Here is a 15440-nt window from a genome sequence, read left to right as displayed (position 1 = left end):
TAACAGGCCACTTTGGTATTGGCTGTTGGGCTCACATAAAACTGGCCATTTTTGTGTGCTAAGTATCTCAATTGTTACATGTTTTTTTCATAGCAGTAATGCATGTCCATATTCCCATATTCATTGTTTGACATATCTTAGCCATGCGGTGCAACTGTCTCCATTTCAATAACAAAAGGCAAGAGAGCTTACCTGCTGAGTAAAAAAAACAGATGCAAAGGGATGACTCAGAAGAAAAATGTCAGATTTTGATGGATGGAAAAATGGAAAAAAAAATGTAAATATTCCCATGATGAGTATTTGGTGCAGTTGCGGACACTACATATTTTCAATGCGCAAAATCCTGAGTAAAATGTGGGTCACTAAAGAGAAAATCAAGTGATTGCTAAGAAAACTGAATGCACTTAAGAAGTGCAAAAAAGGAGAAGGGCTGAGGTGATTTATCAACCTTTATTGTTCATGATAGATGGAGCAAGAACAGTAAAATAATAAGTCTCTAACTACTTTATTATTATTCTCTTTATTACCATTCTCATTCCGGCTATTACCTTCTGCTAGATTAATTCTCAACACAATTTAAAAAAAAAAAATAAAAAAATAAAAGACCGATGTATTATATATATCCCCAGTGTATATTTAATCTTTTTTTATTACAAACCCCTACGAACACTTTAATATTAAAGGGAACCTGTCAGCAGAAATGTCCCCTAAAACCTAACAGATTCCCCCTCTGCAGCTCCTGGGCTGCATTCTATAAAGGTCCCTGTTATGATTGTGCCCACTTTCTGACCGAAAAAAAGTGTTTATAAAGTTGTACCTTTTTGGCTTCTGATTCTGTAAATCCGTCACGGGGGCGGGCTGCCTGATGGCCGTTATTCTGCCCCCTGGTCCTGTATGCCGCCCCCATCGCTGATTTCAATACTTCTGGACGCCGCCCACTGCTCCAGCCATCCCCGCGCATGCCCAGTGCTCATCTCTCGGGGATGAGCACTGTGCCCAGCGTCACGTGCACGCAGGGTTAAGATTATGGGCGGTGCTGTGATGTTTATTCCTAAGCAACCGCCCATAATCGCGGGACCGCGCTTTCGGTGTAGTCACTGCTCCGCGCTCTTCCCATCTATTTCCTGCCTCGGGGCAAGATGGGAAGGAGGCGAAGTGAGGTCAGCAGCAGCGCGCTTGCGCAGAAAGAAGCAGGCCGAGGGGGAAAGCGCGGTCCCGCGATTATGGGCGGTTGCTTAGGAATAAACATCACAGCACCGCCCATAATCTTAACCCTGCGTGCACGTCACCAGCGGTGACGCTGGGCACAGTGCTCATCCCCGAGAGATGGGCACTGGGCATGCGCGGGGATGGCTGGAGCAGTGGGCGGCGTCCAGAAGTATTGAAATCAGCGATGGGGGCGGCATACAGGACCAGGGGGCAGAATAACGGCCATCAGGCAGCCCGCCCCCGTGACGGATTTACAGAATCAGAAGCCAAAAAGGTACAACTTTATAAACTCTTTTTTTTGGTCAGAAAGTGGGCACAATCATAACAGGGACCTTTATAGAATGCAGCCCAGGAGCTGCAGAGGGGGAATCTGTTAGGTTTTAGGGGACATTTCTGCTGACAGGTTCCCTTTAAATGGTAGTCTTAAAGTTGACAATAAAATCTACCTTATTTCTATGTATTGCTCATTATACTTTCTCTGACATACATCCTTAGGTAATTTAATGAGCTGGGTAATGATATCCACCTAATGGGTCTAAACCTGTTGTTGCACAGCTAATCAAAAGTTGCCGCTATGAAGGACTATGCTTCTTGATGTCAAAAGGGGCATGGTTTACACCCATTTACATTTTGGACATATTTAAGGATTGTAATAGGGGAATAGCCTGAAATATCGCAGAATTTGATATTTAATTGTTGTAATATGGTTCCAACTTCAAATCTACATATTTGTTATACCCTTGTCTGTGCTTATTCACACTGCCACCGAGTGGCGCTGTGCTGTTATTACGGGTGACAGTGCAGCAGTTTGGGTTGCTGTTCTAGGTTTAGTGGTGCCATCCAGGCAAGGAACTTGGTGGTTAAATCTGGAACTTAGTTATATAATTGACTCCCCTTCTTTGAGCTTTGGGTGGGTGTCATATGGTTCCTGGCAATAGAAGGTCACAGCGTTTGGCTGCTTCAAATACTCCCTGACTTTCTATTGTTCCTGCTGTCAGTATTCATTGGTATAGGTAGCTTTCCTGCTGGATTCAGCTCTCTCACTTTTTGGACCTAGCAGGAGCTCGCCTTCCACCCGGCTGCTGATCATCAGTATTCGCTTGGTTCCTAAATACTCCCTTCTTCCCTGGACTGGTGCTGGTGATAGTATTCAGTTCATTCTGGCTCTAATTGCAAGCAGGTGGTTTGCTCTTATCTGTAGTATTGTTGCTGGACTTCTGCCTGAGTCATCTGTGGAAAAGTAGTTCATGCTTTTTCCCCCATGTGTCCTCCTTGTGTCTTCTATAGTGTTTAGTGGGGGTTGATAAAGAGCTCATCCCACCCATTCCCTATATAGGGTCCAGCACTAGGGATACCTAGCGTCAGGTATCCGGCTTGGCACATAGGTGCGGAACCTATCTAGGGTGATGAAGGACCCCAGGGACCAGCAGTAGGTTTGCTCAGGGGTCACCATCTCCACCTTTCCTAGACGCAGAGGTCAGCCCTTACCTTTCGCCGCCTGCTTGGTACTTCCCGATACCTAGTGGGGCTCACAATATTTATACCCATACAGAGGCATAGCTAGGGGTTCAGCTCAAAGAAGGCAAAACATTTGAGTGGGCCCCTAACCGGTAACTCAGATTACAATTACGGTGGCGCAGCTTAATCATAGGGGAGCTACAGCAGATAACCATACTGTTACTGAAAGTCACTATACTTAGATTCACACCTATATTACTGCTTCACGCTGATACAGTTTGCAGTAGCGGTAGCTCTGGGTGGGTCACTCTGATGGTGGGGCCTGGGACAACTACACCCGCTGCCCCCCGTTAGTTATGCTACTCTACCCATGCCTTCCTACGTCTAGTTACCAGTTATATATTTTTACTCTGGCTCACTCCTGTGCCTTTACCACTGACCGATAAGTGTAATTCCTATTTATCTCCTTGGCATGAGTCTAAACTATTCTTCTGCCTGACGATTCTGTACCGATTCTTCTACTCTTGACCCCTTGGTATTGACTTCTGACTATCCTATGCATGACCTGCTCCAGCGGCCAGCAGCCACATTGTGGACCCAACCCAGGACCCTTGTGAAAGTCCAAATTCTTGTTTAGGTATAAAGGGGGAAAAGTAAGGCACCACCTTAGAATTGCTAGATGGAGTGACCAGAGCAAAGTCTATCCATGGAAGTCATATTAGAAGCTGCCAGGTTACCATGAACAGAGCTATTTTACACATATACAGTACATGACTATTTATGATTTCGGTATGAAATCTGTTTGTCAACCATAATCCCAGAACAAGTATAGTATACAGGAAAAAAATCAGACTCAGATGATCCTCAGGTGAGCCTAGCTTCTGACAATATTTTGCCTACAAATGTATAGCAGAAGACAAGCCCTTTTCTAGTTGACTAGTTTAGAGGCTGTCACTAGTCCATAGAGTTCTATCTTATGAGTTGTTTCATAAATTACATATTAGACCTCAATGGTAATATGTCCTGTATGTTCAATGATAACAATAAAGAACTTGATAAAATTAAAAGTGTCTGGACATTTTTAAGTCTTGTTGGTCCACCACAGACCCCCCCCAGCTAAAGTTACATATCTATAAGACTGCTAATGCTAAAATGCATACATACTTAAAATTAAATTATGGTGGAAAATAAGTATTTGGTCAATAACAAAAGTTCATCTCAATATTTTGTTCTATATCCTTTGTTGGCAATGACAGAGGTCAAACGTTTTCTGTAAGTCTTCACAAGGTTTCCACACACTGTTGGTAGTATGTTGGCCTATTCCTCCATGCAGATCTCCTCTAGAGCAGTGATGTTTTGGGCCTGTCGCTGGGCAATATGGACTTTCAACTCTCTCCAAAGATTTCTATGGGGTTGAGATCTGGAGACTGGCTAGGCCACTCCAGGATCTTTATATGCTTCTTACGAAGCCACTCCTTCGTTGCCCTGGCGGTGTGCTTGGGATCATTATCATGCTGAAAGACCCAGCCACATTTCATCTTCAATGCCCTTGCTGATGGAAGGAGGTTTGCACTTAAAATCTCATGATACATGGCCCCATTCATTCTTTAATATACACAAATCAGTCGTCCTGGTCCCTTTGCAGAGAAACAGCCCCAAAGAATGATGGTGCCACCCCCATGCTTCACAGTAGGTATGGAGTTTTTTGGATGCAACTCAGCATTCTGTCTCCTTCAAACACAACGAGTTGTGTTTCTAACAAAGAGTTCTACTTTGGTTTCATTGAACCATATGACATTCTCCCAATACTTTTCTGGATAATCCAAATGCTCTCTAGCAAACTTCAGATGGGCCCAGACATGTACGGGCTTAAGCAGGGGAACATATCTGGCACTGCAGGATCTAAATCCCTGGCGGCGTAGTGGGTTACTGATGGTAGCCTCTGTTACGGTGGTCCCAGCTCTATGCAGGTCATTCACTAGGTCCCTCCATATGGATCTGGGATTTTTGTTCACCGTTCTTATCATCATTTTGACCCCACGGGGTGAGATCTTGCATAGTGCACCAGATAGAGAGAGATTATCAGTGGTCTTGTATGTCTTCTATTTTCTTATTATTGCTCCCACAGTTGATTTAATCACACCAAGCTGCTTGCCTATTGTAGATTCAGTGTAGATTCAGTCTTCCCAGCCTGGTGCAAGGCTACAATTTTGTTTTTGGTGTCCTTTGACAGCTCTTTGGTTTTCACCATAGTGGAGTTTGGAGTGTGATTGTTTGAGGTTGTGGCCGGTGTCTCTTATACTGATAACAAGTTCAAACAGGCGCCATTACTACAGGTAATGAGTGGAGGACAGAGGAGCCTCTTAAAGAAGAAGTTACAGGTCTGTAAGAGCCAGAAATCTTGCATGTTTTTAGGTGACTAAATACTTATTTTCCACCATAATTTGCAAATAAAATCTTGCCAAATCAGACAAGGTGATTTTCTGGATTTGTTTTCTCATTTTGTCCCTCATAGTTGTGGTCTACCTATTATTATTATTATTATTTATTATTATTATAGCACCATTTATTCCATGGCGCTTTACATGTGAAAGGGGTATACAAAATAGGGACAAGTACAATAATCATAAACAATACAAGGCACAGACAGGTACAGGAGGAGAGAGGACCCTGCCCGCGAGGGCTCACAGTCTACAAGGAATAGGTGAGGATACAGTAGGTGAGGGTAGAGATGGTCGTGCAGTGCCATAGCGGACTGAGGGTTATGGCAGGTTGTAGGCTTGTCGGAAGAGGTGGGTCTTCAGGTTCCTTTTGAAGCTTGTCAAGGTAGGCGAGAGCCTGATATGTTGTGGCAGAGCGTTTCAGAGTATGGGGGGTGACGCGGGAGAAATCTTGTATGCGATTGTGGGAAGAGGAGATGAGAGGGGAGTAGAGAAGGAGATCTTGTTATGATCGAAGGTTACGTGCAGGTAAGTACCAGGAGACTTGGTCACCTATGATGTCAATTACAGGCCTCTCTCATCTTTATAAGTAGGAGAACTTGCACAATTGATGGCTGACTAAATACTTTTTCCCCCACTGTATTACACATATAATGTAACATAATTTATTGCATTGTATAGCAGGTATTTAGCTGGATAAGGTCTATAAAGATGGACGTTTCCCTCTGTATGAAGCATCTTGGATTTGAGAACACACCACATACTAACACTCTGTAGCTTAAATGATTTGACTGGATTAGTGTTATAAGGTTTCCTCATGCATACAGTATTATGTGCCATATTACAGAGGCGCTGTTCTCTGGAAGCATTGCTTCAAGGGAACAATGAGATGCCTCATGGAGACACCATATGGCAGCAAGTCCACGACAAGCAGAGCGGGGTCTGTTCTTCTATGCATAAAAAAACACATAGAGAGAACTCCTTAAGGGTTTGTGCACACAACGTCTTCTAAACTCGTGTGAGGTTTTTTTTTTTACAAAGAACTCAGCATTTTAAAATGCTACAAAAGACGCCCAACTTCTTGTGGCTTTCTTTTTGAGCTCCCCATATACTTCTTTATTTAGTTTGTAGAACCTTGTCTTCCAAGCGGAAAATGGCCAAAAAATAGATCAATTCTTTTAACTGCTTTGCATCAAAATACTCTTAAAAAAAATAATATATAAATTATGTCCTCTAAATAACTCAGCACACAGCCATTAATGTCTATTAATGAATGACTGCTGCCAACAAAAGTGAGTACACGCCTAAGTGAAAACGGACAAATTGTGCCCAAAGTGTCAATATTTTATGTGACCACCATTATTCTCAATCATTGCCTTAATTCTCTTGGGCATGGAGGTCACCAGAGCTTCACAGGAGCCGTTGGATCCTCTTCCATCCTCCATGACAACATAACGGAGCTGGTGAATGTTAAAGTCCTTACGTCCCTCTATCGTCTATTTGAGAAGGCCCGACAGATGCTCAATAGTGTTTAGGTCTGAAGACACTTGCCCTCTCCAGCACCTTCACCCTCAGTTTCTTTAGCAAGGCAGTGGTGGTCTTGGAGATGTGACTGGGGTCGTTATCATGTTGGATTACTGCCTTGTGGCCCTGTTTCCGTAGGGAGGGGATCATGCTCTGCTTCAGTATGTCACAGTACATATCTGCATTCATAGTTCCCTCAATGAACTGTAGCTGCCAACAGCTGGCAGCACTCATGCAGCCCCAAACAATGACACTCCCACCACCATGCCTGACTGTAGGCAGGACACACTTGTCTTTGTATTCCTTACCTGGTTGCTGCCACACATTTGACACCATCTGAACCAAATAAGTTTATCTTGGTCTCATCAGACCACAGGACATGGTTCCAGTAATCCATGTCCTTAGTCTGATTATCTTTAGCAAGCTATTTGCAGACTTTCTTGTACATCATCTGTAGAAGAGGCTTCCTTCTGGGATGACAACCATGCAGACCAATTTGCTGCAGTGTGCAGAGGTATGATCTGAGCACTGACTGGCGGACCCCCCACCCCTGTAACCTCTGCAGCAATGCTGGCAGCACTCATAAGTCTATTTTGAAAATACGTGCACTCAGCTTCTTTGGTCAACCATTGTTCTGGTCTGTTCTGTGTCTTCTTAAACTGCTGTATCGTCTTGACCACCATGCTGCAGCTCAGGTTCAGAGTGTTGGCAATCTTCTTATAGCCTCGGCCATCTTTATGTAGAGCAACTATTCTTTTTTTCAGATCCTCAGAGAATTCTTTGCCATGTTGAAATTCCAGTGACCAGTATGAGAGAGTGTGTGAGAGAGAACACCAAATGTAACACCTGCTCCCGATTCACACCGGAGACCTTGTAACACTAATGAGTCACATGACACCGGGGAGGGAAAATGGCTAATTGAGCACAATTTGGTCAATTTAACTTAGAGGTTTACTCACTTTTGTTGCCAGCTATTTAGACATTAATGGCTGTGTGTTGAGTTATTTAAAGGACACTCTAAATGTACACTGTTATATAAGCTGCACACTGACACTGTACATTGTATCACAGGATCAGACCTTCAGTGCTGTCCCATGAAAAGATATAATAAATATTTACAACAATGTGAGGGGTGTACTCACTTTTATGATATATTGCACATGTTCAATCTTTTGAGTGTTCTTAGGGCAGTTTTTCAGGTGGGCTTCACAGCAGATCTGCGGGAAAAAGTCATCCTAGTGGGAGTTATAGTGGCCATGATGGTGGGGAGAATCTGAAGAAGCAGTATTTTTCTATATTTTTCAGTAGCTGTAACATTAAATGGTGATTTCTGACTTTTTAGTGTTCTATTAGTCTAACCCTCACTGCTATATTTGATGGATGTAAAGGGATTAATGTCATGTTCCCTAGTCATCGATCACTCTTTGTAGTCCAAAGGTGTGCTCCGGCCAAAGAAACAACTTTTATATGTAAATGAAATAGCAAGCAACACAAGTTATGTTACAGTCATAGTAAACATTGACTCCTGTACCATGCCACATACACACAATAAAGATTTACAGGGCAACAGGGATGAGTAATATCAAATATTTACACCAAGCCAAATACACAAGTAGACATTCGACCTTAGGCTTTACGACAAAACCTGTAACTACCTGGGATAAATTGCCTAATTATAATCTAAAGTGTCTCAATTATACAATACACCTGGTGACTTAAACAGGTATTAAAGCAGTAATCAACCTACAGATAATTTTTAGAGATGATCGAATACCTCAAATAATCGGCTTCGCGAATATCCAACGAATAGCTCGCCTCTATGCAAATAGTCGATGCGCAATGTAAGTCTATGGGAAGCCCGAATAGTTCCGAATAGTTGTTAATCAGGTTTCCCATAGACTTACATTGCGCATCGAATAGTCGCGAATAGTCGAATAGCGGCGAACTATTCGGCAAATATTCGCGAAGCCGAATATTTGAGGTATTCGACCATCCCTATTTCATTTTCCAAAGTGTCACGGTGACTGTCACACGGCGTTTGGCTCAAAACTCACCGACTGTCATGGCAGTATCTAGTGGTGTTCACACCATAAGCTGGCTTTACACGCTGCGTCATCGCTAGCATCGGCTAGCGATATCGACCGCGATAGCACCCGCCCCCGTCGTACATGCGATATCGTGTGATCGCTGCCGTAGCGAACATTATCGCTACGGCAGCATCACACACACATACCTGCTCTGCGACGTCACTCTGGCCGGCGAACCGCCTCCTTTCTAAGGGGGCAGTTCGTGCAGCGTCACAGCGACGTCACACAGCAGGCATCCAATAGAAGCAGAGGGGCGGAGATGAGCGGGACGTAACATCCCGCCCACCTCCTTCCTTCCTCATTGCCGGTGGAGGCAGGTAAGGAGATGTTCCTCGCTCCTGAGGTGTCACACACAGCGATGTGTGGTGCCGCAGGAACGAGGAACAACATCGTTAATAATCAGAAAACAATTTTTTGTTTCAGGACGACCTCTCCGCGGCAAACTATTTTGGCCGCTTTTGCGATTGTTTTAGGTCGCTCATAAGTGTCACACACTGCGATATCGTTAATGACACCGGATGTGCGTCACAAACACCGTGACCCCGACGATAATTCATTAACGATATCGTAGTGTGTAAAGCCCGCTATAGACTCGGATACTCCACACTGTGGTTTCCCTGAAGCTTCTGAGTTGCATAGGCAGGCTCGGGCATCGACCAGCTGTGTGCTCATTAGTGATCGAATAATATTAGGAAAAAAACAGCACTTCCTTCAGGATGGAGATGCCCGGATAGGATCCCAGTCCATTCATATTTAGTAGAAAAGAAATCTGACACTTAATTTAACAAAGAAACTTCCAAAATATATTTCAATACACAAAGACCACAACGTGTGTCAATTAGTTAGAGATTTTGGTCCTTTCCTGGACCTTTTTCAAACTCACACAAGATTGGTGGTCAGTGGTTGCTTGTGAAAGGCAGGAGCGCATGTGGATATGCGGAATCACAGCTGTGGAAAAGCACTCTGTTATGAGAAAACTATCACAGCTTGTACCCGCCTTGTTAAGATGGTGGAAACTGACTTCCTGTGCCGATTATAGCTTTAGGTGATACCAGTAGATTGTGCTGTTGTGATCCAGTTGCTGGTTAATTACTGAGTGCTGTTTGATGTGTTGTGGGAATTTTTTTGTCATCTGTTTATTCCCTCCCTGCTCTTTATTTCCTCCTGATCACATATTGTCTTATACCTCTGTGTATGATTGGTGTGAGTTACAGTTTTGGTTTTGGTTTCCCCATTTGTCTATTTGTGTGGATTAATCACTCCTGATCCGGCCCTCTATTGGTGAAGGCAAGAGGGAGTATTAGAGCAGGGCTGGTCAGGAACAAGGCTAGGTTGGTGGTCCAGACTCCTTCACCATTAGAAGTACCTCTGGGATAAGGACAGCTAGGGCCTACTAGCCTCAGGGCCAGTTTAGGAACCCCGGTCCCTGGTAATCTCTTTATACTTCATGTCAGTGACATGTCAAAAGATGTTCCCACTGGAAGTGAGTATAGATTAGCTTTGGGTTCCATATAACTTTTCACCATCCAGCTTGGCAGAGCTGTCTAATACATTGCATCTGTTTAACACCTTAGATGCCACAATCAGTAATGACCATGGCATCCAAGTGGCAGACAATAGGGGCTCCTTTATCACTCATGGCCTCCTCCCTAAACGTCATAATTGCAGTGTGCGGATTGTTGTTGCTTTTCTGCTATATTTGTACTCCTATGACGCCTTGCCATAGGGTTAATGCTGAGACACACCGGCGAGTTCTCTGCACAGGCGCGAGATTTTGCCCGGCAATGTGAATGAAGCAAGTGACGTTATCCACATCGCTGGGCAAAATCACGCGCCTGAGCAGAAAACTCGCTAGGTCGCTCAGGTATAGATTTTGGTCACACCTATGTTTTTGGCTCTGTCCGCAAAGGGGCAGAGCAAAGTGCACCTACGCGAGCTAGGAATATGGAGATTTTGTCCACCTACGTGGATGGCATCCGAGGCGTCATCCACATCAATCAGCACAGGAGGACGACGGAAGGAGGGACAGGAGGTGCAGAATAAGACGCCGATCGGACCAAACCAGAGAATTTACATACCGGGCAGGAGATTTTATAAAGGTATTTGTGGGGTCTACATGGGGGTCAGGGGGTAACGTGCACCTTTATAGAATGCAGCACAAGTGCCTCTTAAGGTGCAGTTTTAGTTTAGAAGGCCCAAATTTGGGGACAGGTTCCCAATACGCAAAGGATAAAGATTCGCAATACCCTGGATAAACAAAGAGGTCTTACAAGATGGTACTTGCAAAATTTTCTTTTTCCTTCTCTAGGAGAGCTAATTTACATACTTTTCTCCCATGAACCACCGTCTGCAGGACTCCATACTCAGCTTGTCTCTTTAAAAAGAAACTGTACTTCCAATAAACTTTTCATAAATGAATAGTAAAAGTGAACATAAGAAACTATGTAATATAGCTTATCAGAGAGATCTGCTTCCTTCCGCACTTATAAACCACTTCGCTCCTCCACCCACCTATCCACAATGAATAAACAGCTCCACACCATCTTTCCCAAGACATGACGACCTGCCAGCTCACTGTGGCGTCTGGTTACACCCCCTCCTATAAATGGGACTACAAAATTGGGCACCGTAATACATATTGAAACCTGTGGTGCTGTCAATGTATATAAAATAAAAATCGAAATTGGTAAGAAGAAAGACAAAGAGCTAAACACATAAATTACGCACACCTATAAATGATATGGAGATCATAAATATTGTTTCATCATACTTTGAAGATAATTATTATACACAAGAGTATACAGACAAAAGAACATTTAAAACCATATAAACCCAAACAACACAACTGGATCTTTATCAGGACGATAAGAGTTACTAGTTCATTGCAGTGACAGGTTAAACAGCGTATTATACTCTATAGAGAGAGGAGAGGGGAGGAGAAGCGAGGAAACAGGCAGAAGGAGACAGTAGGATTGTGCTGAGCTTTCTTACAAGTCTTTTACCTCACTCCAGAGCTGGATTCACATCCACACTGCTCAGTTCTGCACCATAACTTCTTCCATGCTGCTGAAGCTTTCCTTTATATGCTAAAAAAAAATAAATGAATAAAGAATAGTAAAATATCTCAGTGTGTTGTGTATGAAAGTGATCATAGCTAATAATCTCCACCCACCAGCTCAGAGTCAATTGCAAATTAAGAGATAGAGAGGAGGAAAGAGGAAAACTGTTGGAAACATAGGATACATGTTATATAACGGCCAGAAATGTTGTCATTCCTTATATATAAACATAGAACAGGGTATTTAAAAAAGTTACCTGAAAGTGTGTTTACTCTTTAAGAAGAATAGTACTTTCTTTACTGTAGAGGAGGTCGAGTCCCGACACTGTTTTATGCTATATATGTTGTCTATCTGTTCTGTGAAAGGTGTTTTATACTGAACATATTATATGGATGTGTGTTAACTAGAGTTGAGCGGATCGGTCATAATGAGAGAGAGAGAGAGAGAGAGAGAGAAAAAAAAGGATCGTGCACCCGGAATACCGGGTACTGGTCGGACTCGGATCGGGCTCTCAAACCGTGCGGATCCGGATTTTGCGGATCCGGGTCCGCTCAACACTAGTCTTAACATGTACATATTGCTAGCGGAGTGTAGTTTCTCTATGTAGCCGAGTCGGGTCTGTTCACCTAGCGAGCAGGCTGGTGCAACAGGAGATTAGATATCAGATAGGGCAGGGTTAAGTCGAGGTAGATGAGGAGTGATAGGTGGCAAGTGGGTTGGCTGGTAGTGCGGGCTGTGTTGGGTGCCAGTTCTGGATAGGGTTTGAGTAAGAGAAGATGTGGCCACGGTGTCAGGGCTTGAGGTAACCTCGAAAGATCCATAGCCTACAGCTCACCCCGGCGGGCTTATAGAGTAGTATGAGTAGAGAGCCGTTGGGGCCCAGAAGCGGATGAAGGTGTAATGAAGAGGGGGAAATAGAGACACAGACCCAAGATAGAGGGGGACAGAAAGAATCTCCCAAAAGCAGAGGAAGCAGAATCATAAGGAGTGGGGCCATGTCTGCCTTAACGTTATGAAGAATAAACTGAACAAGATTGGTTACCAAGTGAACTCTGGTGTTGAGTGGGTTACTTATTTGTCTATAAGGACTGGCAGCCGGGTGATGGCCACCAGCCTGAAGAAAGCAGTAAGGCCAGAGTCACACTTGCGAGTGCCTCGCGTGTAACTCACACAAGTCTCTCATTGAATCACCTGACACCGCACACTCTGCTGACAGGAGCAGGTCCGTTGCATGTATCTCTATGCAGCTGAGACGCTCCTGTCTGGAGAGTGTGTGGCCGTGCCGGGTGATTCAATGAGAGACTCACGCGAGTTACACGCGAGGCACTCGCGACTCGTGACTCCAACCTAAGGGGTACTTTGCACACTACGACATCGCAGGTGCGATGTCGGTGGGGTCAAATTGAAAGTGACGCACATCCGGCATCGCAGGCGACATCGTAGTGTGTAAAGCCTAGATGATACGATTAACGAGCACAAAAGCGTCGTAATCGTATCATCGGTGCAGCGTCGGCGTAATCCATAATTACGCTGACGCGACGGTCCGATGTTGTTCCTCGTTCCTGCGGCAGCACACATCGCTGTGTGTGAAGCCGCAGGAGCGAGGAACATCTCCTACCGGCGTCACCGCGGCTCCCGTAGGATATGCGGAAGGAAGGAGGTGGGCGGGATGTTTACATCCCGATCATCTCCGCTCCTATTGGCCGCCTGCCGTGTGATGTCGCTGTGACGCCAAACGACCCGCCCCCTTAATAAGGAGGCGGGTCGCCGGCCAGAGCGACGTCCCAGGACAGGCGAGTCCATGTGAAGCTGCCGTAGCGATAATGTTCGCTACGGCAGCTATCACAAGGATATCTCAGCTGCGACGGGGGTGGGGACTATCGTGCTCGGCATCGCAGCATCGGCTTGCGATGTCGCAGCGTGCAAAGTACCCCTAAGTGTCATGCACCCCACCCAAAGTCATTGATTAAGGAGCACGGCACCTGTATGGCCCAGCATCCATGCCTTTCTTCATTACACTGGGAATCTGATCCAAAGTTCATTTGTATGGTCGCACACTTAGAATAATAGCTCAGTTTTTAAGTAACAGATGCAAGAAATCTAATATCTGATGTAAAATTAAAAAAAAAAATATTAAATAAATAAATATATATATATATATATCTATAAAGATGTGCTTTAATAATGATGAATCCTTACAATTATGCATACATTATAAGAATTTTAAAGGGAATCTGTCACCAGGTTTTTGCTCCCCCATCTGAGAGCAGAATAATGTAGAGACAGAGACCCTGATTCCAGCGATGTCTCACTTACTGAGCTGTTTGCTGTCATTTTGATAAAATCAATGTTTTCTCTGCTACAGATCTAGCAGTTATACAGAGGTCATATATATGTTGGACTACCTGGAAGCAGGCCAAGTAGTCCTGTAATGATAATCTCCTGCTGATTAAACAGTGATTTTATCAAAACTACACCAAACAGCCCAGTAAGTGACACATTGCTGGAATCAGGGTCTCTGCCCCTACATTATCCTGCTCTCAGATTAGGTGGCAAAATCCTGGTGACAAATTCTTTTTAATGAAAAGTTTCCAGCAGGATACAAATTATATGTAACACAGCTGACAGCACAGAATCCACCGATCACAATAGTCGATATCACAGCTGACCCTGATCCCCCTCCCTTCACAATGACCTTTGCACATGCTCATTAGACACTTCAATGCAAAAACCTGGTGACCAATTCCCTTTAAAAGACAATAAGAAATTGATGGGATGACAGTAGAAGGTCAGGATAGCAAAAGAGTTTTTTTTTTCTGGAAAGTTCTCAATTTTTTAGTGAAAGAACAATGTAAATAGATCAATCAAATGCTGTATCTTATTTGTTCCATTTAATTCGGTTATTTGGACAACACTTTAATAATAAATGTTTGGTTCTTGTCCAGGATTGTGATTCATGCTGTAGGGTTAGGATTCAAAAAAACAAACAAATTAAAAAAAAGCCTTTACCGCACTGGAAAGAGTTCATAGATGTACAATGAAATTAATAAACGGGATGGAAGATTTTCGAGGAGGAAAAGCAAAGTTTATTTGTGCAGGAGGGGGAACGAGTCTTCAGGGGAATAGGATATCATTATATATAAATATAGTCAGGTTCCAATCAGAGAACATTCCGAACATTCCGAACTTTGTTATTACCATCGATGCCCATTAGACAGAAGGTCACTCCTTGAGGTTAAAGGAAAGGAGATGTCACCTGCAACAAGTGAAAGTTTTCGACAGCTAAAGAGCGGAATTTAATATCAGGGGAGGCTTTAATGGACAACACGCCAGATTGTGTTGAAAAGCTTAATAAGATAACGGGACTTGAAGGATTCTATCATTAAAAATAGTGTAAGGTTCATCCAAGGAACATTCAGAAGATTGAAGCACTTTCCTATATTAAGGCAAAATCTTAAAATTCTTAATTCTCTTTGTTTCTCCTGGATCGGCAACAAGTGGATGTGTGAAAGGTTGATAGCCTTATAATTCATTTCAACATCACTCCTGGCAATGAAACACAATATTCTCTACTCTCTCCTGTGCTTATGTCTTAGCCACGTTTCTGATTTAACTGTGTAGTTTACAAGAAAGCAGCGGAGTTGGAAGACAAGCAGATATCG

At 43.7% G+C, this 15440-nt stretch overlaps 1 protein-coding gene across 1 annotated transcript in view; it reads right to left on the bottom strand.

Annotated features, from left to right (window-relative positions):
- CHRM1 (cholinergic receptor muscarinic 1) overlaps window positions 1-15440 on the bottom strand; it is a 308333-nt gene that overhangs the window by 203977 nt on the left and 88916 nt on the right. The window contains exon 2 of the mRNA XM_075326148.1: window positions 11722-11805. The gene's annotated coding sequence lies outside the window, so the exon portion shown is untranslated. The remainder of the gene's footprint in view (window positions 1-11721; window positions 11806-15440) is intronic.

Source organism: Anomaloglossus baeobatrachus, chromosome 10 (assembly GCF_048569485.1).
Source record: "Anomaloglossus baeobatrachus isolate aAnoBae1 chromosome 10, aAnoBae1.hap1, whole genome shotgun sequence".
Lineage (NCBI taxonomy): Eukaryota > Metazoa > Chordata > Amphibia > Anura > Aromobatidae > Anomaloglossus > Anomaloglossus baeobatrachus.
Note: the sequence above shows the minus strand (reverse complement) of the source record. Positions and strands in the feature narration are given on the sequence as shown.